Source organism: Pararge aegeria, chromosome 7 (genome assembly GCF_905163445.1).
Source record: "Pararge aegeria chromosome 7, ilParAegt1.1, whole genome shotgun sequence".
Lineage (NCBI taxonomy): Eukaryota > Metazoa > Arthropoda > Insecta > Lepidoptera > Nymphalidae > Pararge > Pararge aegeria.
This window is the reverse complement of record NC_053186.1, coordinates 11,930,424-11,958,255: the sequence shown is the minus strand read 5'-3', so window position 1 is coordinate 11,958,255 and position 27,832 is coordinate 11,930,424. Positions and strand designations below refer to the sequence as shown.

Sequence of the window (27,832 nt, the reverse complement as noted above, 5' to 3'; positions counted from 1 at the left end):
ACCTTGCATTAATATTCCTGTTCTTGGTTCGATTCCTACTTTTTTTTTAAGTTATTGGATTTTTCTAAAGGAACTCTTAGTACCAGTCTGTTGGTACGGAATTGGCGTTATATGAACTCCATAACTCGGAGAGGCCTAGCTGTCCCGTTATATGTTTATGGTGTGATTTTTCAATCAGCAGAAAACCAACTTGAGTGATAAATTCGATGTGGGTTTCAAATGGAAAAACTGTCAAAATTATCAAATAGGTTAGTTAGTTGTCTCCAAAAATTTTGCTATAGAAAAAACAACCCTAAGAGAACCTGTTATTAGTCGACCCGCAACAAAAGCGCGTTGATCGAGATTTGTAAACATAAGTAGAAGTAAACAGGCTGTAAATCGGATTTGAGTGCGGGCACTAATGGAGCGCTGCGGCCTTCATAGAGCTTAAGTACAACTTGAACACTGACATTTTCGAAAAATAGATAAACAGAGCTTTAAAAGCAGTGGTGTTTTATGTGTCAAAACCATCTTGTGTTTCACTGCTCTGAACTGCCCTAAACTTTAGCTCATTAGGTACATTAGGTGAAAAAGTGGTGATTTGTACAGTAAATTGAAATTCTTTCATAACAATCTTTATTTGAGCAAAATATTTATCTTCATTATCAATACATTTCTTCGATCTGAACGGAAGTTCATTGATGTTCTATAATACAATTTTGGGGATCTAGATTTGCGAAACTATGTGAAAGCAGTTGTACGGTCTCCTGTAGGGCTAGGATGCGCGCCACGACAAAGTTATGTCTCCCCATTATCTCGTCAATCTCCATAGAAAAAATACGAGATAGAGATAACTATCTCGTGGCGCATACTGGCCCTACTGGAAAGGAACTTTTTTACCGCGTAGAAAATTGTCTGAATCACGAAAAAATTGGATACTGGGAGCAAGCTTGTCATAGCTACAGTAAGAGGATGAGAGTTAATCATGCTGTGAGAAGCCCACACTCCGTTTTTGAATCATCTAAGCATCTTAATCTGTGTAATCTTATAAAAATCATTGAAGAACTAGGTAAGCAAAATGTTTTGCAGTCTAATATGAATTGCGCTAAACTGGAAGAGGTATGTGAATGGTTCAACAGAGCACCTCTAATTGGCTACGGATCGATAACAAGGTATAGATGATTTCCTAGAAAAATTAGTAGCACAAATTATAATACTGCCATCTCCAGAATGTACTAACGACGTTTCCGTTGTATGAGTATAAACATTTACATAGGAAATCAATATGAATGAATGAATGAATGAATACACTTTTATTGTACACCAAAGATAAAAAAGTAGTTACAGAGATATAAATACAATGCAAGAGAGTACAATTTGGTGGCCTTATCGCTACATAGCGATTTTTCCAGGCAACCCAAGGCGTAAAAGGAATAAACATACAAGAGGTAGGTGGTGCAATCAATAAGATTTCAATAAGATATAACTATAATATATATATATAAATATATTATATCCACTGGGCTTTCGGAGCGGTGTTAGCCCCAGTGGATAGGAGCTTGACTTCACATTGGGGGGGCCAGTTCGAATCCCAGCCCCCCTCTAACTTTTTAATGTTATGTGCGTTTCAAGTAATTAAAATATCACTTGCTGCAACAGTGAAGGAACACATCGTGAGGAAACTTGCATGGCTGAGAGTTCACCATAATGTTATCAAAGGTGTTTGGAGTCCACCAATCCGCACTGGGCCAGCGTGGTTGACTACGGCCTTAACCCCTTGTCATTGTGGAAGGAGACCCGTGCCCTGTAATGGGTTGATACGATGATTACTGTGTAAATGTTTTAAACCACATAGAAAAATGACAGAAAATATAAAAACTATATAGCAAGTAAGGAAGAGGCCTATAATTTAATGGTGTTTGGGCCATTCATTTACTTTTCTCATCTGTGGTCTGGAACGTGAATGTCTATGGATTCTGTGGTTTCTTGGTGGGTCTGTGGTCGTAAAGAACTAATGTCATCTTTGTGTTGAGTAATTATTTTTTAAGACGGTTCTAAAAAGGTTCGTTATAGAATACTAAGTCATGGAATAAAATACACTATTATAATATTCGTACTACGTGAATTTTTATTCAAACCAGTCCCACATCAAAGGTCACCGGCGTCAGTGCAATGGGAGGACAATTCTACAGGTGGCCTTATCACTTTATAACGATCTATTGGATAGAAGCAGGCGTTACTTTGCGGAAATCCATGATATATTATCAAAATTAAGCTTAATTTGCTATACTCCGCGAAAAGCAGGAGAATCTGTGTGGTGTAATTTATAATTTCTTCAATCCTTATACCCCACACCAAACAGATCTTCGGCAATATACCCTCTACGCACGTTTCGCTCCGAAACCGGAGCATCATCAGGAGATGTTGACTTTGACGATCTCTTCCAGGCAACCGAGGGCACCATGATGCGACACGATTTTAAAAGACAGAACCAGTAATTAACTAGTATACACATATTCGAAGCGAATTTTAAGCTTTAATGTGTCAAGGCTATACGGGGCTTATTTTTAAATCGTGGTTATATTTAAAATTAAGTTTTAGAAGTCATTTTATAATAAAGATAAATATTTATAATGATATATAATTCATGATAGTTGCGACAGTGCATCGAATAGAAACCTCTCCTAAATAATTCTAATTTATGAAAATGCAATGCACTTGTTGAATACATAATTTCATTACCCTGTCCATGGTCTACCTTGCTTTGATAAATTATATTGTAATCAACTCCGAACCATTTTTGACAAAAAACCGAAAAGAAACTTATTGTATTGATATAGTGCCTATTTTATGTAGAGGAAGTAAATTAGGCATTAGGCAAAAAAAACCAAAGCAAACCGAGATCGAATTATAAATGATCATTCGCGGATAGATCATAGATCACAGTTACTCTGACTAATTATGTTTTGGCAATTGTGAAATTTCCGTCCACTTCTATTTAAAGCTCAACAAAAATAAATATTTGATACACAGTTGAATTCACATTTATAAATTTTATAAAGAAAACAATTATATCAAATATGATTTAATCGTTTCTACTATTCTATTCTAAGTAATATATAATATAACCTGGATAGCAGCTTCATTTTTGTGCCTTTTGGAGTAGAGACTTTGAGACCGTGGGGCCCGGAGGCAAGAGCCCTTTTCAAAGAATTATCGAAAAGAGTTATCGAGTCTTCCGGTGATCCTAGAGCGGGCAGTTACCTTGGCCAACGAATTAGTTTGGCCATCCAAAGGGGCAATGCTGCCAGCATCTTAGGAACTGTGCCTCGCTGCGGTGGTTTCGAGGACGTTTTAGATTTTATTTAGTTTTAAATAGTTTATTTTAGGTTATATTTATAAAATAATTATATTAAATAAATACATTTTAATTAATATAAGCACACATTCCAACAAAAGTCAAGGACTCAATAATAGCTTGTATGCAATGCATAATATGAATAAATGCAGAATCAAAAAGGCCAAGAGTGATGCATACTATTATTAAAAATGCGACTGTATTTGTTAGTTTGTTTTTTGTTACGTTACCCAAACTAGGCATTCATATTATTATTAATATTTTTATTTAACTCTTTATTTGTACCACTTTGAAGTTAGGAAAATAAAAAAAAAACAATAGAAATACAAAGACAGAAGTAGAATACAGAACGTGGCCTTATCGCTTAGTAGCGATCTCTGCCAGGCAACCTTTGGATTAAGACAAGATGAGCGAGAGCGGACAGGTGGTGTAAAATTATTATTAACCTACATTCAAATAGCTAAATACAAATACATAAACATAATTACACAAATAAGAAATATAAAATAATATATACTCTATCATAAATAAATACTTAAAAACATATAGCTAATAAGAATAAACATAAACAAGGTTTTAGTACCTTCGTCATTAGTCGTCATTATTGTGCAAGATAATATTTCACCGCGTTTTTAAATGTTACAAGCGATTTTGCCATTACAGGGCACTGGTCCTCTTAGTGAGAAGGGTTTAGGCCTTAGACTGGTCCAATGTGGATTAATCTACTTCACACGTATTTGAGAACATTGTGGAGAACTCTCGGGCATGCAGGTTTCCTCACAATGTTTTACATTACCTCTAAAGCACTTTAGTGATATTTAACGCAAATAACTCAGAAAAGTTAGAGGTGTGTGCCGGGATTCCAACTTAGCCTTTGACTAAGGTATTACCGCATTCGAGGTTATCACCGCTTCCTATTGAAAACTTCATTGTATTTAAAATGTAACACTAAGGAAATATCCCTACTAATATTATAAATGTGAATGTAAGTTTGTTTGTTACGCTTTCACGCAAAAACTACTAAACTGATAATCACGAAACTTTGTACACATATTCCTGAAGGTATTAGAAGTAATATAGGATACATTTTGTCTCGAAATTAAGCTCAGTTCTCTCGGGAGAGGGGACGAAAGTGTTTAACGATTTTACACCAGGCTTAGCTATCCTAAATACATAAAGTGCTGCCACATTTATGAGGCACATGTCTTTCGTAAAACAAAAACAAAAGCGGACGAATTCGCGGGCAACAGCTAGTATGTTTAAAAATTCTTATGTTGCTGTTTTAGAAAAGTAAACCTTAACAACTATACCATGATGCAATTTTGCACATTTACTGCTTACATCCTATATAGGCTCACCTTTATTCCAGAAAAAGACCGGTAAAGATTACTGCGGGGCGACTATAAATAGCCTTTGCTACATATGCACGGTTTGACAGCTTGATGAGATGTTACATAGAGATAGCTTGTATCTTGTTATAAGATAATTTTTAGGCCGTGCAAAGTAAAGCTGGACGGAATTAGGATAAAACCGATAGATGAACGGTTATAGTTGCTGCAAACAAGCTAGTGTGTATATTATCTGCCTTAATTGTTCGTTACTGCTAGCCGTTTGTCTCCAATCTCATTGGAGAGAGAGGAATATACAGCGTACATCCACCACGTTGCTCTTTGACGTATTGTGATGTTTCGCTAAGGCACTTTAACTCTTAGATAAATATTACTATCCTTCTTATGACACCGACAACAACTAGGGTGAAGAAAATTATACCTTTACCGTAAATTTTTGGCTCATTCCTGTATTCGAATGATGTTATTATTTTCAATATAACATCTTTATTTTTACGTAAGACGTTCGTAAGAGCTAATCAATGAAACCTTTCAAAAATTAAATCTATTCTGAAGATAAACATTTTTTTTTATATAGAAATGAATTAGTGACAAACAAAAATGGGTGTTTGTAAATGACGCATCCATTATCACACGAAAGAGCGCTTCAAGCCACTTCTTCCGCTGCAGGTTTTGAATTATTTAAAATATACGATTTTGGGCCGTAATGAATTGACAATAAGATCAGTTGAACGCGCCGATCCGGAGCAAACGTGCGCATCGTCGCCAGAACCGCTTCGTCGTAGCAGTGTCGCGTAGGCTCCTCTACGATCGCTACGTGTCGCTACGGAGCCATTTACCGCAAAAAATAGTGTCGAATTTTATTTACGTCGTGTTTTTTTTTTGTCATGAAGTGCTGAAGTGTTCTTGTTTTGTAAAGCTGATTGGACTTTGACAAAGGTTAGTGGTTTTAATTTGGCGCTCTTTTTGTTGCAGTTTTCGGTTTGTAATACGATTTCTTGTTTTTCAACTGGTAGTTTAAGCTTATTCTTTCATATTATTTAAGGAGTAACAGCCAAATTTTTTTACATGGTTATTTTTTGGAGGCTTTGCTTTGAATTTAATTTAAAACGAATTCTAGTTTATTTATATTACGGGCGTAGGAATATATTTTTTTTATTCAAATTAGACGCTTGCTAAATGATTTTCTTTTTCCTAAAGTATAACCTTAAAGTATTGTCAGTTTTTATTCAGAAAATCGCTCTAAATAATTATTAAGTAAGGTAAACTAAAGATAAATAAAATCGGTTTATAGCTATGCAGTTGTTAAGTGAATCGACTAGGCCTACTTAAGCGTTTTTTATTTACGTAACCTTTACAAAATTCAAGTTTAATAATCTTTCATCGTTAATTATTGTGCTTTAGATGATAGACACAACAATTATTATTTAATATAAATTAAATTGTAATGTTTTTTGAGATAAAACAAACTTGCGTGTGACTTCGACAGCGTTTCTTTCTTTTTAACAATTTTATTTCAGACTCTAGGATGCAATATATTTGACAAATTTAATTAAGATCGGTGCAATGGTTGAGCCAAATGTTACTACCAAACAAACATACCTACTTTTATATAATATTACTAGCTGTTTCCGGCGTTTCTCGTCCACGTTTATTAAGGTTTTTACAAATCTCGTAGAAAGCGTTTGTTTTCCTGGGATAAAAATTAGTCTTTGTTACTCTCTCTCCTTTCTACTAACTCTATATCAAAGATCGAGTTCATAGATTGGTTGCTTTGTTAGGGCGTAATGGAAGAGAAACAAACAAACGAACACTCTTGCATTCATTATATTATTTGAGGATTATGGATGGGTATATTTTACGTACTTTATGATGCATTCATACATCCGCTCAGCAATTAATATTTATTTAATCGCTTATTTGGACGGCCGATTGGCGCAGTGAGTGACCCTGCTTTCTGAGTTCAAGGCCTGGGCTCGATTCCCACAACTGGACTATGTTTGTGTGATGAACATTAATGTTTTTCATTATAATATCATAAGTTTTATGTAAATTATTCATAAAAATAATCATCAGTCATCTTAGTACCAATAATATAAGGTACGCTAACTTTAGGGCTAGATGGCGATGTGTGTATTATCGTTTATTTATTTTTTATTATTAAGTTGTTGTAAATAAAAGTAATTTAAATATACTGAAAGTGTACTCCAACTTTTAATGAATAAAAAAAATAATTTTATTCTATCCTACAACGAGAGTCCATAAAAATACGTTTATACGTATAAATAGTGATAAATAAAAATATAATGGCCCTTAACAGTTACGTCATTTTATAGCTATTTTGATGGCGCAAATATTTTCTCTGCAATGTCATCAATATCGGAATGAGTAGACTATAAAAGGTTAATGTTGTTGGTTTGTTCTTCGCAAAACTGCCCATCTTTTAATGTAGGTATTGAGTGTTTCATATTATACATATTATAGATAGACACATTAAAAGATAATTATATCCCTACTAATATTATAAATGTGAATGTAAGTTTGTTTGTTACGCTTTCACGCGAAAACTACTGAACCGATCTTCATGAAACTTTTTATACATATTGTTGGAGGTATTAGAAATAATACAGTATACTTTTCTATGAAAAAAAAAAAATAAGATAAAAATATGTTTATGAAAAATTCTCAAAATCTCATATATGACTATAGATGTGACTATGTATCAGGACGCTGCCTCCCAAAATTACGCGGGCGAAGCCGCAGGGCACATCTAGTAGATAATATAGGACAAAATTATAGAACCGATTTATATAAAAAGGAACAACTATATTCAAACGACTTCCAATGCATTTTTAGCATTCAATGTGATTTTTTTGTCCGTCATAAATACTATTCCCTCCTTCCTAAGAGTCGCTATATCATTCACGGGGTGGGATGATGATGATGATGACTCTCAATTTCCATCAAGCCTCAATAAATTTCTATGCTTTTCTACTCGCTAGAGTCTAATATTTTAATCTGTACGTTTTTTTGTAGTTAAATCAGAGAAGGATATCTGATTTAACTACAAAAAAACATATTGGTATTGATTGTGCAGTGTAAAATGGTAGCGGGTTAACCTGTTCAGGGATAAGGCAGTTATATTAAGCTTTTTCTACGCGGCAACGCGCTGGAACCGTAAAAATAAAAAAAGTTTCTTTATTTTGTATGTAAGTATCTTAATTACCTATGTAATTTTATGTAATAGCTTTTATAACATTAGGTTCCGAAAACCGTAGAATAATTTAGAACAATCAAATGCTTTCTGTCTTCTTCTGTCTGTTGATAGCACGGTGGGTAGGAGCTCGACTTCACGTTTAGGGGGCCGAGTTTGAATCCCAGCACGCACCTCTAACTTTTCTAAGTTATAACATATCACTTGCTTCGACGGTGAAGGAAAACATCGTGGGGAAACCTGCATGCCTGAGAGTTCTAAATAATTTTCTCAAGAATATGAGGAGTCCACCAATCGGCACTGGGCCAGCGTGGACTACAACTATAACTGCAGGAGGAGACCCGTGCCCTGTAGTGGGCCGGTAATGAGTCGATAGGATCATGATGAAATGCTTTCTATCTTTTTCCTACAAAGTTCCAAACTCATTATTTCTCAGGGTACTTCACATTCTGCCATTACACCAATCGATGGCATGCTTTCGCTTTATTATTGCTTAAAACACGATTTGCTGCCGAGTTTCGCAAACTTTTAACTACAAGGAAAAGTACTAAGTTTTACTATAACTTTACTTATTGACCCCATTCGAGAGCGGCAGTTTTTCGAAGTGAAGGAAATTTATTTAATTTCCCTTCAAGTTACTTAAACTTGAAATAGGTAATTTAAAGTTACTTTTATTGTGCCACTGACATCTATTATACTAATTATTAGAAGTTAGTGGATTGTGCCAGCTGCCAGCTGATTAATGAAAAAGATAACGAAATAGAGATGGAACAAGAGGATTTTAATAATAACATTGATCTAAGCAGTATTTTTATTCAGTATTTTAGCAAATAATTATGTTATTTTTAGGGACTTTAATCCTACACTCCTGACTACATGTCAGCCCTATCGTAACCTGTACAATGATATCTTTAACGTTAAACAAAGAAAGAACCATATATTTATTGGCGTGCACAGGGTTTGTGACAAGGGTCTGCCTAAAGTAGGTACATGGCATAAAATGGAAAAATTCCCCTCCAATACGAGCTATATAAGATAATTTGGGTTTGCAGTGCTTTTGTGCATATATGAAGTGCACGCCACTTCATATATTACAACGAATACTTACATACTATAGTTTGATTCACGGATGAGCCGAAGCAGCTAAGTCGTAGAAATCCACCGCAATCTCAGACGTTAAGACTACTCAAGGCACTTTGCGCAACACACGTCATTATAACTGAGTTTGTGTCTCATCAGTGCAACCCAAATAATTATGTTTATTATTATTATTAATAAGTGAATTTAACATTAATATCACGCAATCAACTCTGAACATACTGACTGCTTAATTAAAATACGAATGGCTTTTTAGCCTGTGTTTAAGGCTTAGGTTTCATTAAATACAAGATAGCGGCCAATAACAGCCACCCTGCCGTAGTTAGTGAGCACTATGGTCTTATAAGTAAATAAATAATAAATAAATATACTACGACAATACACACACCGCCATCTAGTCCCAAAGTAAGCGTAGCTTGTGTTATGGGTACTAAGATAACTGATGAATATATATTTTTTTATGAATAACATAAATAAATAGTTATAATATACATATAAACACCCAGACACTGAAAAAAATTCATGTTCATCACAGAAACATTTTCCAGTTGTGTTGTCGAACCCACGGTCTTGGACTCAGAAAGCAGGGTCGCTGCCCACTGCGCCAGTCGGCCGTCAAATAAGTGACACCGCACCATCGTTTATTACTAGGTGAGATTGTAATCAAGAGCTAACTTGTGGTGGTTTAAAAAAATACAAGGCAAACAGTAATGCTCGGAGTACTTTATGACTTTTTACTGCAGTTTAGGAGTATACTGCTCTGAGAGTTTATTATCAAACCATACGTGGTTTGATACTCTCATAGCAGTATTGTTTTAAAATTTACAGTAGAGCTTGGGACAGCTCAAGGTATGTACTGCAAGCATGCTTTTTATTGCCGACAAGCAAAGTTCCTTGCATGCCCTGGAAATGTAGCCCTGTTGGATAGCGATGATTTTCCACTTGACATTAAGTGGGCCAGCTGATTTTGCCGTCAAATTGCCGTCAATTGAACTATAAAAAAAATAAGATGTTGTCATGTATGAACATTTTTAATTTCGCATATCTTTTTCATATTTACATATTCCCGTATCGGATTTTCATAAAGTGCCAAAAAAAGTATATAATTTAAAAAGGCAGTGTAATTATATATTCTCGTAACCGCCTTGTTCATGCTCTAGGCTTGCTGAAACCCTGCGTGACCCAATCGCATGTCCACAGAACTCCACAATAATATGTGGTGTGGTGTATTCAAATATATATAAAGTGCCATTATGCCGAGTTTTTTAATTACAAACTATTGTTCGTTTCTTAGAAACATGTTTTGGATGTTATGAAGCTATTTATTGTACTGCGGCAGAATGTAGGTTTCACTGGAATACTTTTAGTAGTAGTCTGCTCTCTCAAAGGAGGGAGGGTTTTGGAACATTGGAAAACCACTGCTCTATAATTGCTCTAACGTGGGTTGGTGACCTTCAGAGGCTTTATCATAAGTTAGTGATTAACGTGTTCTCCAGGGCATGAAGGTGACACCAGGCATTCTTTATTAAAAACATATAATAAAATTTGCATATTATCTTAGAAAAAAAACTTAATAATAAAAAAAAACAACGGATTGGAAGTTTCAGAGTCTAACTTAAACTTACAGGACAATAAATTAAAACGATTGTTTTAATTCTAATGGGTATAATAAAGGGTATTTGTACTTGTCAAGTCAAGTCTGAAACGATCGTTTTTTTAGTCAGCTTGATATATTTAATAATGAAGTGATGTGAAGTGAAGTGAAAATACACTTTATTGTGCACCAGAGTGAAATTATTAAAAAAAAAACACTAAATATAACACACACCTATAGAGTTAGGTTGTTCGCAAAGGAAAATGACACAAAAGCAAAAAAAAGTGATGTGAAGTGAAGTGATGTGAAGTGATGTGAAGTGAAGTGAAGTGAAGTGATGTGATGTGAAGTGATGTAAAGTGAAGTGAAAATGCACTTTTTTATGCACCAGATTGAAATTATTAAAAAAAACCACTAAATATAACACACACCTATAGAGTTAGGTTGTACGCAAAGGAAAATGACACAGAAGCAAAAAAGTGAAGTGGAATTATGTGAAGTGATGTGAAGTATTGTGATGTGATGTGATGTGATGTGAAGTGATGTGCCGTGTTGTAAAGTGATGAGATGTGAATTGATGTAATGTGAAAATACACTTTATTATGCACCAGAAAGAAATTATAAAAAACCACTGAGAATAACACACACCTATAGAGTTCGGTTGTACGTAAAGAAAATGACACAAAAGCCAAAAAGCAAATTAACAGAGAAAATCTCAAACCGTTCTTTCACATATGGACGAGTAGCTGGATTGAACAGAATACCAAAGCATAAGAGAGACAGAATATGAGTAGATAGAACAGAAAACCAGGTCAAAGTTTAATTATTATTACTCTTGATAGTTACTATTTTTTTGTTTTAATTTCATCATCATTATCACTGACTATACAAACATAATAGTAGCCCACAGCTGGGCTAATTTCCTATACAAAAGGCGGCGTCAGACTCACCAGGCTGCTCTAATACAGGTTACAGGATCGTTGGCTTAACTTGCTCCAGAGGAATGGAGTTGACATCGCCATTTTCCAAATTCCGAGATGGTACTCAAAATTATCAAACGGAAAAAACATGATATGTAATTAATGGGCCTGACCCGGGATTATCAAGTATCTGAGGATCTTAAGCTTAATGTGATATCCGAACTGAAAATCACCACGGCATGGCCCTCCTGTTGGTTTTGTAACACACTCGGGAAACCCGTTGTATAAAACCGCAGTAGGTCCTCAAGACTTGCAATTGCAGAACACTCCAGTCGTTTATTTAAATATATCAAAATACTGTCTGTACTGAATATCATAGGTTTGGCACTTCCAGTAGATGCTATTGAGAAAACTTTAGGTTTGGTATGAGATTTATTGAGGTAAGCGTAGATAATGTAGCAGTACGCTGCCTCCCGCAATTTACACGGATGAAGTTGCAGGGCACGTCTAGTATGACATAATTCTATAGCACAGGCAAAATCCTTGCTAAATCAATACCCGTTAATTGCCTTATCTCTTTAACAAGATCAGCGGTGAAACTAAGTTGCCTGATAGGAATAGTAAATAATAAAGTAAGTTACCTATTCCATTTCCTCCGATTGCTCACATACGTTTTCGTCTATATTCACAAAACATGTTTAAAACTAATCTGAACCGATACATAGTTGATATTTATTTCATGGGCATCTGTGATACGGGGTCGACATACTTGAGACCCCAGTAATTCTGGCAATGATTCCTCATTTTTAATAAATTTTGTGGATAATCCCCACTTAATATTATAAATGTAATAGTTTGTTTGTTTGTCCGTCCTTCGAGCCTTAGCAACTGGATTTTTGGCATAGCGTTATTGAAAACACGGAGCCTTCTTTACGTAACGGGAAAGCAAACGAGTTCCACGGGATTTGTACAGAAACAAACGTCGGCGAAGAACGCGTACACAGAGAACGCGACAGCTAGGAGCTAGTAATATTTAGTTAAGTCTCAGTAACTCTGAGTCGTGTATAGACAAAGTGATGAAGCTTATGAGTCCCTCTTTTCGTGTCAGGGCTTAAAAATAAATACAAAAGGTTAAAGGTGTAACACAGCCTATTATAACTTTTATATTGATACAAATATGATTCATATTCATAGTCGGTTTCAAAAAGAATGCTTCTTTTTGAAAAAAAATAAGTAAATTTACAAAAAAGCGGTGCCCGTTGCAACACAAACAATTGCAGGGGGAAAGCCAAGTGGCGGAAATATTGCCGAGCTTCGCGAACAGTTAGCAATGTTTACCCGCCTGTTGAATTATTAACAATTTTCCATTTACACAACGCTACAGTACTCGTTATTCTAAAGTTACGTTAAAATTACTTTATTAACATTTAATTACACGACCGTCGTCCAAAAAGAATTGTAATGTTTTCAAGATTTGTATGTTTGTCAGTTTCTTTATCCCACCGTAACTTTTTGATGCCTGAACCAATTTGGATACATGGAGTATCGTTAGAATTCTTTTAACATACAGAGTAACACTGGCTAAATTAAAAAAAGTGGTAAGAATATCATTATCAACTGAAAAAAAACATGCAGTTTCAAACAACCAAAAGCTGGTTTAAAGGTGAATTAAGGTTTTTATTCCCGCGGGAACTCCCCTATTTCCCGGAATAAAAAGAAACTTATATGCTATTTCAGACTACACTCTATCTCTTTAACAAATTTCAGCTAAATCAGTTTAATAGTTGCGACGTGATTGAGAAACAAACATACAAACATTGGCCTTTATAATATTCTAGCTTCTGCGCGCGATTTCGTCTGCGTAGACTTCAAAATTGGTTCCAAAATGAAATGAAAAATGTGGAAGTAATGGAAAAATCTACGGGAAAACACGTTTAGGGCGTGATAACCGAAGGTCTGTTTTTAACTTTTCTTTTTTTTTAAATTAATAAAAGAAAAGATAAAAACAGACCTCAATATTTCGCTCGAGAGCTAAAATCTTATAAAAGAAACATTACATTATTAACAAATTATTGGGTTGCAGCAATTATTTACGCTTATCCCACGGGAACAATCTGAGAGTACGGGATTAAGAGTATAGTAGTAGCTTAGGCCCGCAACTTCATCTGCGTTGACTCCAGAATTTGGTCTAAAGCTTCACTCGTTAACAATTGTTAATCTTAACATGGGAAGTATTTGAGAGATCGGCATACAAAGTATATGTCCTTTTCCATAGTATAGGTGACATGCATACCAAATTTCAAAGCTCTCTGCCTGCGGTTTAGCTCGTTAACAATTTTCAATTTTCCCTCGGGAACTACTTAAGGAATCGGGACAAAAGGTGTATGTTCTTTTCCATGTCAAAAGCTACATCACTACATGCCAAATTTCATGCATCCAAATCCGTCTAGCCATTTTTGCGTGATTGAGTAACAAATATGAAAAAATCCACACTTTCATATTTATAGTATTAGAAGGATTCGCAATAAAAACAGGAAATATGAAAAACAATAAATTGGAACTGAAACAGGAAACAGTCAAACCAACATAAACAAGCTTCCGGAGCCATTCGGAAGGGAATCGATCGAGAGTGAAATACAGGTTATCATAAATTTGTCCGTATGTTGAAATACATATAAAGAGTGAAGCCCGCAGGGTGATTCAATTTACCTTGGTAGAAGGTTTTCGTCAAACTTTGCAAATACGTAGAATCAAAGGTCTTTGAATGAAATTTGGATCCATCGGAAAAAGTACGGAACCGAATGTGAAAAATTCAGTGGAGAACTGTCAGCTAGAAATACGTTGTAGCAAAGCTAAAACAGTTCAATTGCTTGGGACCAGTAAAAAATAAAAGGCCGTCATAGGGGAAAAGTCAGTCGTCCTCAAAAGTTTTGTGTTCGATTATTTTTGTCAAACTTTGCTTTTACGCTCAAGTTTTTATGGAGTTACCCTCGTAAATGAAGATCTCAATAAATATACGTAAAACAAGATTACTAAGTGCCTTCGACTATGAAATTGTAGTACTTGGAGATGTCGGTTTTTTTTTTTAAATACTGTAGTAGAATAGTTCTAGAGCTTCTCTTGTCAGACACTGTCCAGAGAAGTACTACCGCCATGCTAATTTCTGGCTTTAAGCTGCATTGTTGCAATTATATGATCCGGTCTGTACATGGCATGGGTGCAGGTGTAATTACAGGCACAGAGGCTATATAATATACTCAGGTTGATGGACAAAGTTAAGTTGCAGGACGTGTTCCTTGAATGCCCTGAAAAGTGTCGCTCTGTTTGTAGGCGTATACCATCGGGTAGGCCATCGGCTTGGTCCGTCAATTATTACTTTAAAAAAACGATTAAGGTGATGATGATGACGATATTTTTTCTTTATTTAAAACAGTAATCAGATATGTATTTCCTACATTACCATAACATACGGGGCAAGAAAAGAAATCTATTGAAATATAATTAAAACTTCAAACTAACTTCCGGAATAGATCTGTAAGATGTTAAGCATAATCGTCGTCGCATCATCAGGCATCGTCTAATCCTTCAAAGCACTTTATCAGCAATAGAGTTATACAAATGTGGAATGCCTTTCCTGAAGATCAAAAAGACAAATAGCACAAGAAATAATATAGATGCATCAGCGAAAGCTGCTTAGTCTATTATATAATAAGGAATCAACCTTGAGAATAGGTGTATAAATCTAAATTGTTTATATTGATTGTAATAAAAAAAACTATTTAAAACAAAATTCAACAACTTAAAAAACCCCTGTCAAAATGATCATGGAAATGAATCGTTAACTTTCTGTATTAATGTGAAGTGATACTGATAACTGAATTTATCGTAGCTAAAAATGGGCTCGGGCATAATACCATATATAACAAAACCATAAAAAAAACAAACACTTGTCGCGTAATTAAAGAAATAAAAACAAAGGCTGACATTAGTGAAATCGCAATGTCAATCGTTATGCAACACAGATTACTCAAATCACGTTATTCAATTAAACTAAATTGCTATAATCTGCGATTACCAAAAAATCTATACGGTGTTATGAATACTTATTTAAATGCCAATATATAAAGATTGATGAAATTATAAATCAATCAATGGAGAATGATTTCACAAGGGCTATAAATTGCGGTAAATTTAAAATCCAGAAATGTTTTTCTGTGATTTGTGCAAGAAACATTTATAAAATCGGACCAGTTGTTCGTAAAATAGATCTCATTATAAAATTTGATAAATTAGTCAGTCAGTCAGCTAAGCGACTGTTATGCAATAGCATCACCAAAAAGCGTAACCGTGAGCGTAAATTTAGATTCTGTTTATTTAGATTAATTTCCTAATCCATTACGGGCATCATGCGTCATAAAATACTATGTACAAGTATTAAATAATACGTACACGCTCGCGCGTTTCAATCTTTAACTTGCTTTCTTTGTATCTAAACTGGCTAACATTAAAGTGGTTAGAAAGCTCGAGTAGTTCAAATATGGATCACAAGTTCCTTAGTTCGAATTCTAGTTCCAAGAAATTGTAAGGTATGGGGTTTTGGTTACGAAATGTTGAGTATAAGGCTGGAGTGATGATGGATGTTTTCCTTTACTGTTATAGCTAGTGAAATTTAATTGTATTACTGAAAAGTCAGAGGTGCGTGCCGGGGATCAAACTCAGTTTCCCGAAACGATATTGTTTACCATCAGATGGCATAGCAGAAAGTCGAGCAAAAAAATTCGTCTAGCCCAATAATGGAAGCCGAGCATTCCAAATCTTTGCGATCCGTATCTTATTTTAACATGCGCTCATATTAAATGGTTACGTTGGGCCAGTATCTAACGGGCCCTTTACATAATTATACGTGTTTAAAAGAGATATTTCTCTTTGTAGACAAATAAACAAGGGACGGGTGTAACTGGCTAAAAGGCAATTTCTAACAGCCACGATGCGGGGTCTGATAACAAAGAAAGTGTAATAAATACAGCGAATTCCTAAAACGATGTAGATATGCGACAAAACTGTCGTACTGAAGGTTTTTTGATTTGGGAAGAAAATTCTCCTCGTTGATTTAATTGTTGGAGTTTCGACTACGGATCACGAAATCCGGGATTCGATTCCCAGGTCACACTATTAATCTACTGATTAATCCTGTCAAGATTATTTTACTATCAGCCAGGAGTTAGGAAATTTGCACTGTCCAACCCTGTGCCTCGGAGAGCCCGTTGATTCAGCTCTGGTTCTCATCATTAATATATGATAATAATCCTTAAAGCCCGCTACCCGCATTTGAGCAACGTGGTGGGCATATTAAATGAAGCGCCTACTTGTTGTGTGCCTGCGTGTCATCACAAATAAATTTCCAAATCGCCACTCAAGTTTATTGAACTCGGCACTTAAACTCACAAAGTCAAAGCGATCACCACTGCGCTAGAGAGGTTGTCAAGGTTCAACACGTCAATGCAATGTAATTAAACTAAACTGGAAGATTAAAACATTTAGTATCAACTCAATCGTGATTTAATCATTACCGAAGGTGATCATATGAATGGGTTGATTAAATCTGCCTATTGCGGCGAGTGTCTAACTAACCTAATGTAATATTTTCCCCTTAATATTTTTTGTCTCAAGTTTACTCACTATTCTTTCAAGAAAAAGAAATAGTCATTTATTACGCTTGATTGGTCAAGGTTCAAAGAAAGGGACGGATTACTCCCTCAGCGTAATTAAGTGTGTCTTCCAAATAGTTTTTCCGACGTCATCAGTTTTAGGGAAAAAGTCGGAAAAAACCGAGGCTTTTTCTCTGTATTAGTGACGAAACGGTGTTAAAAGAGAAATAAGTTAACCTATTCACTTTTAACACCAACCTAGTGATATCATATCAACCCATTAACGGCCCACTGCCCGTGCCCAGGTTTCCCACAGTGAGAAGGGGTTAAGGCCCTAGTCCACCACGCTGGCCCAGTGCGCATTGGTGGGCTTCACACACCTTTGAACATTACGGAAAACTCTCAGGTTTTGCTAAAGATACATTTTATTTCAGTAAAAATCTCCTCTGCTCCAGGTCAAGAGTAATATCAAAAGTGTTACCATTAGCAGATAGTGTGTTCAAAAATGGAAGTAAGATTACGTGATCTTCGTAGCGAAGGCTTTTACTATTATTACTGTCATTTTAATACATGAATATCTCAAGAAGATTAATTCTTGAAAAGCATTAAAAAGATTCTGCTTTTAACTATCTCGAATGATTTTCTGGTTAAAAAAACAATCTAATTCAGCAATATAGCTAAAAATTTTTCAGTCCTTTGTGGGTACTTTTGCAATTATCTTAGTTATAAACCAAAAAACAAAAACAAAAATAAACCCAACTAAAATAAACAAAAAACCAAATCATAAACCAAATTTAAATTCAAATTCCAAAATTTCTTTATTTATTTAAACCTATCACAGGCACTTATGAAGCGTTCATACATATATGTTTACATAATTGTAAGGGCATGGTGATAACTTCGTTCGCCAACGCGCCCTGGTCTAAGAAGAGCCCACAACAAACTTAGCCGGGTAAATTTTTTTTTTGTTATCACCATCTCACAGTAAATTTATATTAAGCTATGAAGCTAGAGCAATTCACACCCAAGCTTTTTTATTGTTTAAGTAATCCTTAATATTATAATAGGATTTTCTGTAAGATTACGTTTTATATAAACCTTGGACTTGTTGAGAGACATCTCAAAGATTTAATTTAGTAATTTGTTTGAATGAATTTGCAATTTTGTGTAGCCTAGTAAACTGCAAAACAAGTTTAATTTTGCTTCTAATATTAATATTGTTACAGTCCATTTTCTTTTTAAATTTTATTATATTTTTATGGACATAAATTAAATTTTCAAATAAGTACTGACTATGCTCCTTCATTATTAGAACGAGTAACAAATATAAAAAAATACACTCGAATTGAGAAACCCCATTCAAAATAGTAATTTGACTATCATACTACAATCGAGTGAGCTAGAAAACCTAGTTGAAGGTTGATATCTGTCCCTACAGTATTATAACGGCTTTAGCTGACCTAATATATAATTCCCAAGTTAATTAGGTAAGTAGTTATTTAATCAATTAACAATACTGTAATGTGTTGCGTCACACCGCAGTTCCAGGATATATTGAGTATTCGGTGCAGTATAACTTATAAGAGCATAGTACATATATCGTAAAATCATTTACTTGATGATAATAACAAGTTTTTGACGTTAAAAGGATGAGGACGATGATGATGATGAATATAATGATATGGATGATAAAACGAATTATATACAGTATTTTTTTGTCGTCCAATGATTTAATTTATTTTAAGAAAATTATTTAAATAGTTTGGTGTGCAACAAGCACCCTGTATCCGGAGTTGGCAGCGTGATGCGGCGGTGTAATCAATTCAATCAATTGCTGTCATTTCAAGTAGCACAAATAATATAAATACGTACTTAATATGATTCATCAACATCTACCCATTATTACTACATGGCACGGGGCTCCTCCCAGAATGAGAAGGGTTCAAGCTATATCCCACCAGGCTGGCCAATTGCGGATTACTTGACTTGGCACACCTTTGAAAACGTTATGTTTCCTCACAATGTTTTCCTTCACCGTCGAATGAAGTGATATTTTAAATGCTTAAATTAAAACGCAAATAACTCCGAAACATTAGAGGTGCCTGCCAGGGACACCCCGAAAGGGCAAGCCAGCACTAACGACTAACTAGGCTTCAACCACTTTTCCTAAATTCTTAAATGCTTTTAAATAATTATAAATTACTAGGCGTTGCCGTGACTTCGACCTCGTTTCCCGTAATCCCTCGGGAACCGTTACTTTTTCCGAGATAAAAAGTAACATGTGGGATGATTCTATGATTTTTTTTGTCTTAATCTGTTTAGCTGGGCAACCATGCCTAGGTAAAAACGATATATTTTTAAATACTTTGTTTTTTGTCTAGTTTTTTTACCGGGATACAATTTTTTCTATATATTCGCCTAATATCATCAAAATCATTGCAAAATTCGTTGAGCCAAACTAGGTAGCAACCAAATAAACAAACAGGTACACTTTAGCATTTATTTACGGATGTTAATGTACGGATTTCTATGGTAGCGTATTTCCGCGTGCTCTATAATGTCACCTATTGTTTTCATTATGATATCAGTGATGCGGATATGATGTCATTGCATCAACCAATTTTGGAAGAAAAACTATTTGGTAGTACATAATGATCGTCCATTAAATATTTTGATTACTCAACAAAGAGACACGTGTGCTAGTTTAATTTAAATACAGTCTTTTTTATCGTATAACACCGGTATCCTTTAATCTATCCGTCTTAGCATGAATAAAATAAACAAATAAATAAATATACTACGACAATACACACACCGCCATCTAGCCCCAAAGTAAGCGTAGCTTGTGTTATGGGTACTAAGACGACTGATGAATATTTTTATGAATAATATACATAATACTTAGAATATACATAAGTATAAACACCCAGACACTGACAAACATTCATGCTCATCACACAAACATTTTCCAGTTGTGGGAATCGAACCCACGGCCCTCAGAAAGCAGGGTTGCTGCAAACTGCGCCAATCGGCCGTCTAAAAATATATAAAAATAGTTGAATAGAACATTAATTTCTGCATTTATAAATTTAGACGCGGCTAATAAAATCTTGATGGATTTGATTAGCCGCGTCTAAATTTACCACACTGAGCCAACGTGGTAGAATAATGCCTAACCCCTTCTCATTGTGGGAGGAGATCCGTGCCCTATAGTGGGCCGGTAATGGGTTGATGCGATGAATCAAATTAAGTACCTATTTAAATTATTTGTGCTACTTGAAACGACAGCAATTGATTGAATAGATTACACCGCCGCATCACGCTGCCAACTCCGGATACAGGGTGATTGTTGCACATCAATCTATTTAAATAATTTTCTTAAAATAAATTAAATCGTTGGACTAAATAAACTGGGCCACTGTTGTACGACGACAAAACTCACTGCGTTTAATTTGTTATATCATCTATATCATTATATTCATCATCACCATCGTCCTCAGCCTTTTAGCTTCCCACAGCTGTGAACGGCTTTCTATTTTGTGGAAACGAGGGGTTAACAGCATGTACACTCTCATCACCATAATTCTTAACCCATTACCGACCTACAGGAGACACCATGCTAGTAGTCCACCTCGCTGGATTGGTCGACTTCCCAGGCCTTTAGAACATTATGGAGAACTCTCAGGCATGCAGGTTTCTACAACATATTTTTCCTCAACGTCAAAGGCCAGGAATCAAACTCGATTTGCAGATTAGCAGGCTCAAAAGATTATTTAGTATCACATTTTAATAATAGTTACCAGAATTGTTAGATTGGTTAGCTTAATAAAAAGGGTAAAAGTGAGTATATTGGTTTGTCACAACACGTCAATATAGAATTGATTCAACTTCGCTATTTCCCACTAAGCCGTACTAAGATAAGAGGTTCCAAGCACCACTCGCGCAAATCCAATGCAAAACTAGTTATAAAATAAAAAGTTAAGTATTTAAGGTACAACACACACAACCTTAGCAACAAATATGTTAAATAATTGTTTTAACAGGGTCGCGCTTGTATTTAGAACTGCCTTGTGTGTTATTATGAAACTATCGCAATAAAGCAAAAACTGAATTTCCAGTATGGTAAAGACAAGTTTAGGTTTATAGAATGTTCGAATCGAGGTCAAATAAAACACATTTTGGCGTTCTGCTTTCCGATGCGTCCGCAAAAGTGTGTGATACTTTTTGAACGGTACATGTTGCATTGCAATGTTCGAATATTTTTTGATAACTCACCAACTAAACATTATTATTTACTACAATGCCTGTTTCGTCTATCTAATAGTAAGCATGATTAACTACGCTTCAAGAAGTCGATGGTTTGATTCCCAGGCTAAGGATTCTTAGGTGTTAGATTTTCTATTATTTATGTAAAAACAAGCCTGGAGTTAGGAAATTGGTGGGAAATTGTTGTTTTATCTGGTGGGAGGCTTCATCCGTGGCACCCACAAGAACATGCCTGATTGAAACGTTGATGGGCTGAAAATGATAAAGAGGAAAATCTAAACCCGCACAAATGTTGATCTGAGTATCTCTTGTAAATTCCCAAGGTTAGAAATGAACTAAGCAAGTCGATTCGCACTGAATTGAATACGTGCTTAGTAGGTTTGTCACGTAATAATACGTTATTGAAAAAGTACGCGTGCCATACTGTCGGACAATGTATATAGAATAAATATCTATGTTACAATTTATCCTCTTGGTATGCCAACTCTTTCTGCTTACATCATAACTTATATTATAAATGGGAAAGTGTGTGTTTGTTTGCTTGGTTGTCCTTCCTACACGCTATAACTAAGCTTCCAATCAACTTTATTTTCAGCATAGATTTACTCGTAGTTGAAAGAGATGAAAGTATCATAGTATTTTTAATCCCAGCAAAACGAATCGTTCCCACAAGAATATTAGAATACTGTAATAAACGCAGACATAGTACGCAGACAACAGCTAGTATAAGATAAATGACAACTTTTAAGAACCTGAGTAAAAAAACATATTTCAAACATACTGCTTGATTTTCCCTTTCTTCTGACATTTAATGCATGTTGCAAATTATCTATTTGTCAAATTTTGTTATGATTACGAGGGCAAAACATATATTGGTTACAAAGATACATCTATCCTATTTCATATTTAATGATAATTTTTGCAAGCGACAACCCATTCATGCAATTCATACAAAGTTCTATTTATTTCGTTTTCGTTTGTATTTAAGTTACTTCTGCGTTTTACTCTCTGTATGTATAATTTAATGGTGAAACGGTAGTTACTGACTCAATGAGAATCATTTATATTAAAAAAAACATTTATTTATAATTCAACTTTATTTACATAGTAGCTGACCCGCGCAACTTCGTCTGCATCAAATAGTTTATTATCGGTTTTAATATCTTAAAAAAACTAAGAACATAATTGCAGCGCTACCTATTGGGTCCAGTTTTATTTTTAAGTATTTCCAAACTATATAATACGCGGCCGGGCGGCCTCGGCATTTTTCTTGCTTTTAGCATTTCTATACCCATCGTAACTTCTAAAAGATAGGTCAAATTTGAATTGTTTTAAAATGAATTTGCAGGTACATAATCATGTTTGTCAGCGTAACGCCTTACGGTCAAACTGGGCTACAACTGAAAAAATATTTAATTAGAGTAAGCCTTAAATATGCCCAAACGTTCTTATTAATAGTGGTTAGTGTATCATCACTTGTAAAGCATTTAATTAAGATGTAACATTGTTTGACGGCCGATTGGCGCAGTTCGCAGCGACCCTGCTTTCTGGGCCGTGAATTCGATTAGATTTAGATATTCTAAAAATATTCATCAGTCATCTTAGTACCCATAACACAAGCTACGCTTACTTTGGGGCTAAATGGCGATGTGTGTATTGTCGTAGTATATTTATTTATTTATTTTGTTCTCAGAGACTTAAATGTTAGTAAAGTGAGCTAAAACACCTGTATATAAAATAAAGCTACCAGAGTGGATAATTTTGTAACGTTGTGGGGCTTCTAAACGGGTCTCAGAATACCGCCAAGGATTATTTACCAGGAAGTAAGTATAGGCTTTACTTTCTCCCGGGTAAATATTACATCTAACTTAGATTTAGGTTTATTTGCGTACATGATAAAATTTTGTTTATATTCCTCGCACAAAATTAACAGCAGAATGATGAAGGAAATTGTTCTGACATTCATCAAATTAAGGGAATATTGTAATCAAGTAATAACATATAATGAAAATTAGCATGATGAAAATAAATGTATAATTATATTATTTTGACGTGATATTATTAACCCACTGAAATTGTGAGGAACATAAATGTGAACATAAATTATTATATTTCATAAAATTATTATTATTGTTTTATATTTTCTTATTTGTGGCTTCAGACCTTTTTGGGTGAAATATGATTATTTTATTTACCCAAGTTGTACATGAATGCATATTGTGCGTTTTAAAGATTACATTTCCAACCGACTTAAAAATAGGAGGAGGTTCTTATAAAAAATAACAGTCAGTCGACTGTTATTTTTTATATTAGTTACGCGATTTCTCCGCCAATTATACAGCGATTCAGATTTTTTTTTGTTTGTAACATACGTTATACTTCAGAAATTGTTCCATTTTAATTCGGTGAAGATCTATTGTCGGGAGCCTGGAAAAATCGAGGATCTCTTCGAATATTATATGCACATTTATAGTAGTTTGAGTATTTTTCATGTAACTCGAGCATTTTCTTTTGGAAAGTACCATTTAGTCACGTCAAACTGATGATGAAGATAAAGTATGGGCACCCAAAATATACCTATAATAATAATTATGTGCACACAAGTTGCTTCGATTATGGTAGAGTAGGTAAGCAATTTATGCACCTCACAACAAAAAAGCTGATGGTGAAGTGCCGGGTGAACTCCTCAAATATTACCCCGTCTTCGGGAAAAGCAATATATTGCAGAAGGTTATGAGCAGTTGACATTTAGCTATTATAAATTTCAAAAAAAATATCTCCAAAATAATCGTATAAACACGCCAATCCACAAAAAAAGTTGCGTGTTGATTCAATGCTCTAAATCCCAGTCTGGCAGTGGGATTTCAATAGGCTGAGGAAAATGCTGATGATAAGGATAATTCATTCCTAAGTATTGTGCGACCTAATTAAATGAAGTTAATTCCGAAGTCAAGTCAAGAAAATATAATTTGCTGAATAATTAACCGACGTCGCTTCTCTAACGATTTTAATTCCAAACGCGTCTCGTCTCGGTTTCTACGTGCTGACATAGCGAGTTTTATGGCAGAAATTGTACCTCATATAAAACGGATACGACATGATTATATTAAACGGTAAATCACGTGGGAACAATTTGTTTTTCCGGGATGAAAAGTATTTCGTCTGTCTTCAGGATCTTCTTTTAAAATTATGCAAAGGGCGAAGGTGCTTCTACTTCTTAAACACAAGAGCTAAGCTCTTGTGTTTGTAGCCTTTTCAAACCTTCTCTATCCATGGCCCTCTCTTTTACCTCTTTATAAGCCACCCCCCCCCCCCCCCACCCCAACCTTTTGTTTTATTTGTCCTTCAAAACCAAGTCTCAGACGTTCTCGTCCTCTTTTCCATCTACTTTTCCCTTAATTATATTCGTGATAAAATCATCGTGTCTAAAAGGTGGCCAATTTTCTCTCTTCTGATATCTATAGATGTAATTATATTCCTCTCTTCACCGACTCTAGTTGGTACTTCTTTATTTCCCATTTTCTCAGTTCAACTTATTCTCTCCATTCGGCGCCAACAACATATTTCGAATGCTTCCAGCAGTTTAATTTCCCTCCGTGCATTGCCATTGTCCAAGTCTCGCATTCATATAACGCTATGCTGCAGATGTAAGATATTATGAGCCGTGAATGTAATGTAGCCGCGATGAAGGTGCTTGAAAAAGCATATTTTGTAAATCACACCAGATTGTTCCCCGTATGTTGGCCCGGAAAAAATCAGCCTATGTCAATCTCCAGAATGCAAGTTTTAGCATGACAAGTATTTTAAACTAAAACACAAAAAACAAAATATTTAACAAGCTTTTGCCCGCGTTTATAAATAAATAGCTGTTCTTCGTCCGTATTAAGTAAGATTCTTTACAACCGTTTTTTTTTTCTGAGATAAAAAGCAGCACACAATACCCTCCGTCGTTTAACTAAATCCATGCCAAAAATCAAGCCGATTGGTGGCTCGGTTAGGTCTTAAAGTAATGATAAGCAAACAAATAAACAAACACACTTTTACATTGATAATATTAGTAGGATAAGGATTTAAGGGTAAGCTATCCCAGCGAAATAGGTTCAGACTTCATGACGCGAAGAAGATATGAATGTCTTGATTTACGAACATTAATATTTTTAATATTAACAAAAAGGTTAAGTACTCTAGTTACTTACGTATTCTAGAACATAATGTAGTTTCGAGAGTCCGTGGTAATGGATCGAGTGGTAAATTAAGGTAATTAGTTTGAATAACTAAGTAACTAAAATCACAATCACGAGTGGTAGTAGCAGGTCCACTTTTTTATTGCCAGTGTAGTGCTGAGCCATGTTTAGCCCAAAGTGATACGCAGTCCAAAATCACAATATCTCAACGTGAAAAAATTATCCAAAAAAGTTGTTAATAAAATTCATAATTATAATGACATCCCATTTACTATAATCGATACATTTAGTGTTTAGCTTCAAAAATACGGGGTACATTTAAAATTTACAGGTAACATGCAAACATACATGCATACAAACATAAATACGCCCCAAAACCCTTCCTTTTGAGGCAGTCGGATAAAACCTGCCTCAAAGTACAAACACGCGATATCGATCGTTATTGATATCGATAATCCATTAGTTTTTCGGTGGCGATAGCTTAGTGGTTAAGACTTCGGGTTCCTTTTCGGGGTACCACGTTCGATCCATATGAGTTTTAAGCAATTAATTATACTGGTTTTACCGGTGAAAAGACAACGTTTTTTTTATTCCACTACAAGTGTGGTAAAATATGAAGTGGAACGCTAAATCGCTTAGGCCCATGGTTTTGTCGGTAGGGCAGTAACTAGCCACGGCCGAAGCCTCCCACTAGACAAAACAAACATCGTGAGAAAACCTGCATGCCTGAAAGTTCTCCATAATGGTCTCAAGGGATACTTCACAAGTGTGAAGTCTAAGGAGAGCTGTGCCATTTAGCGAGCCGGTAATTCACTCGTCTGCATTGAAATCCTCCTTTAAAAAATTTTGACATAAATATGGTGATTCAAATGTTCTGAGTCTATACCCGTTGGCCAATTTTTTCCATCACGTCTAGGTTTTTTTCTATGATTTTTTATTCAAATTTCAAAAATTTGGGTTACCAATAGTGTATATACAAACAGTGTATGTACAAAATAAGTTTTAGCGAGTTGTAAGAGAAAGAAGGGAAGTGCCGAAGGTAATTTTTATGGTAGTACATACGCGCATATGCATTATTCGCTGTGACTCCACAACAGTTCAGTGAAAACTTGTCTCTTAATTGTTTACGTTTTGTATAAAGTTTATGTTCCCTATATTGGTTTTGAGTATTTTATGTGTAGTTTATGTATTTTTTTATTAGCAGAAACAATAAATATAAAATTTATAATGCTTGCTGATTTCTGTTGGTCAATTCGCCGAGAAATTCCAATAGAAACAATGAGAGGAAAAAAAAAAAAAAATTCTCACCATAAATATTGAGATAGCTGACAGATATTTGTTCATTTTGTGACTATAATTTAGGATTTTTCAATGTAAAACTTGACTGTAATATTTATTCATTTCGTTATAATAATTGATGTTTTACTAATATTATATGTTAATTAAATAAATATTATATTGGAAATCTACGTGTGGTACTTAATTGTATGTCAGATTCCGTGTTCAGAGCACAAAATATGAAGAATTCATGCATGAAAACAAGGAGAAAAATTTTTTTTTTTGCAGGCCAGTGTAATGGGTTGATAACGAGAATCATGAATATTTTTTCTAAATCACAAATCACACACTCACGCCTAACCTACGAGTAGAACATTTAAATATAGTCAACGTGGGTAAAATAGTATATTGTGCAACAAGTGCGACAAGTTGTCGATTGTGGGTAACAAGAGTCTTTACAAGCAAATAACAAGTTTGAAAAGAAGAAAAAAATATATTTTGAACAATAAATAAAAATTAATTAATATTAGTAAAAAAAAAAAAAAAATTTTTTTTTAACTCTTGACCTTTTTATTTCTTCGCCATTCCATAAATTTATTGTAAGCCGCTTCATATTTGGGTCTCGATACTTGAGGAACTAAATTATTTATTACTTCATCGGCTTTTTTCAGGATTTCAGGTGGTGTGGATTCGTCGCTAGAATTTTCTGGAGTTTCCGGTATTATTTCAGACTCCATATTCGTTTTTAAACTAATTTTAATTTAATTACAATTTTATTTATTAAATTAAACTGTCAGACGCGTCAACCTCAATTCAGTTTTAATATGTCGATTGTGTTTTTTTTTGTTATTATTTTATTTATTTTAGCAATTTTATCTAAATTTGCGTGTGCCAAGAATAATTTACGTGCGACAAGTAAACTTGTCGCACTCAAAGATACTACT

General features: G+C 34.7%; 1 protein-coding gene across 1 annotated transcript in view; it reads left to right on the top strand.

Annotated features, from left to right (window-relative positions):
• Positions 1 to 5,569: 5,569 nt before the first annotated feature.
• LOC120625075 (head-specific guanylate cyclase) overlaps positions 5,570 to 27,832 on the top strand; it is a 131,279-nt gene continuing 109,016 nt past the window's right edge. Inside the window, exon 1 of the mRNA XM_039891990.1 lies at positions 5,570 to 5,625. The gene's annotated coding sequence lies outside the window, so the exon portion shown is untranslated. The remainder of the gene's footprint in view (positions 5,626 to 27,832) is intronic.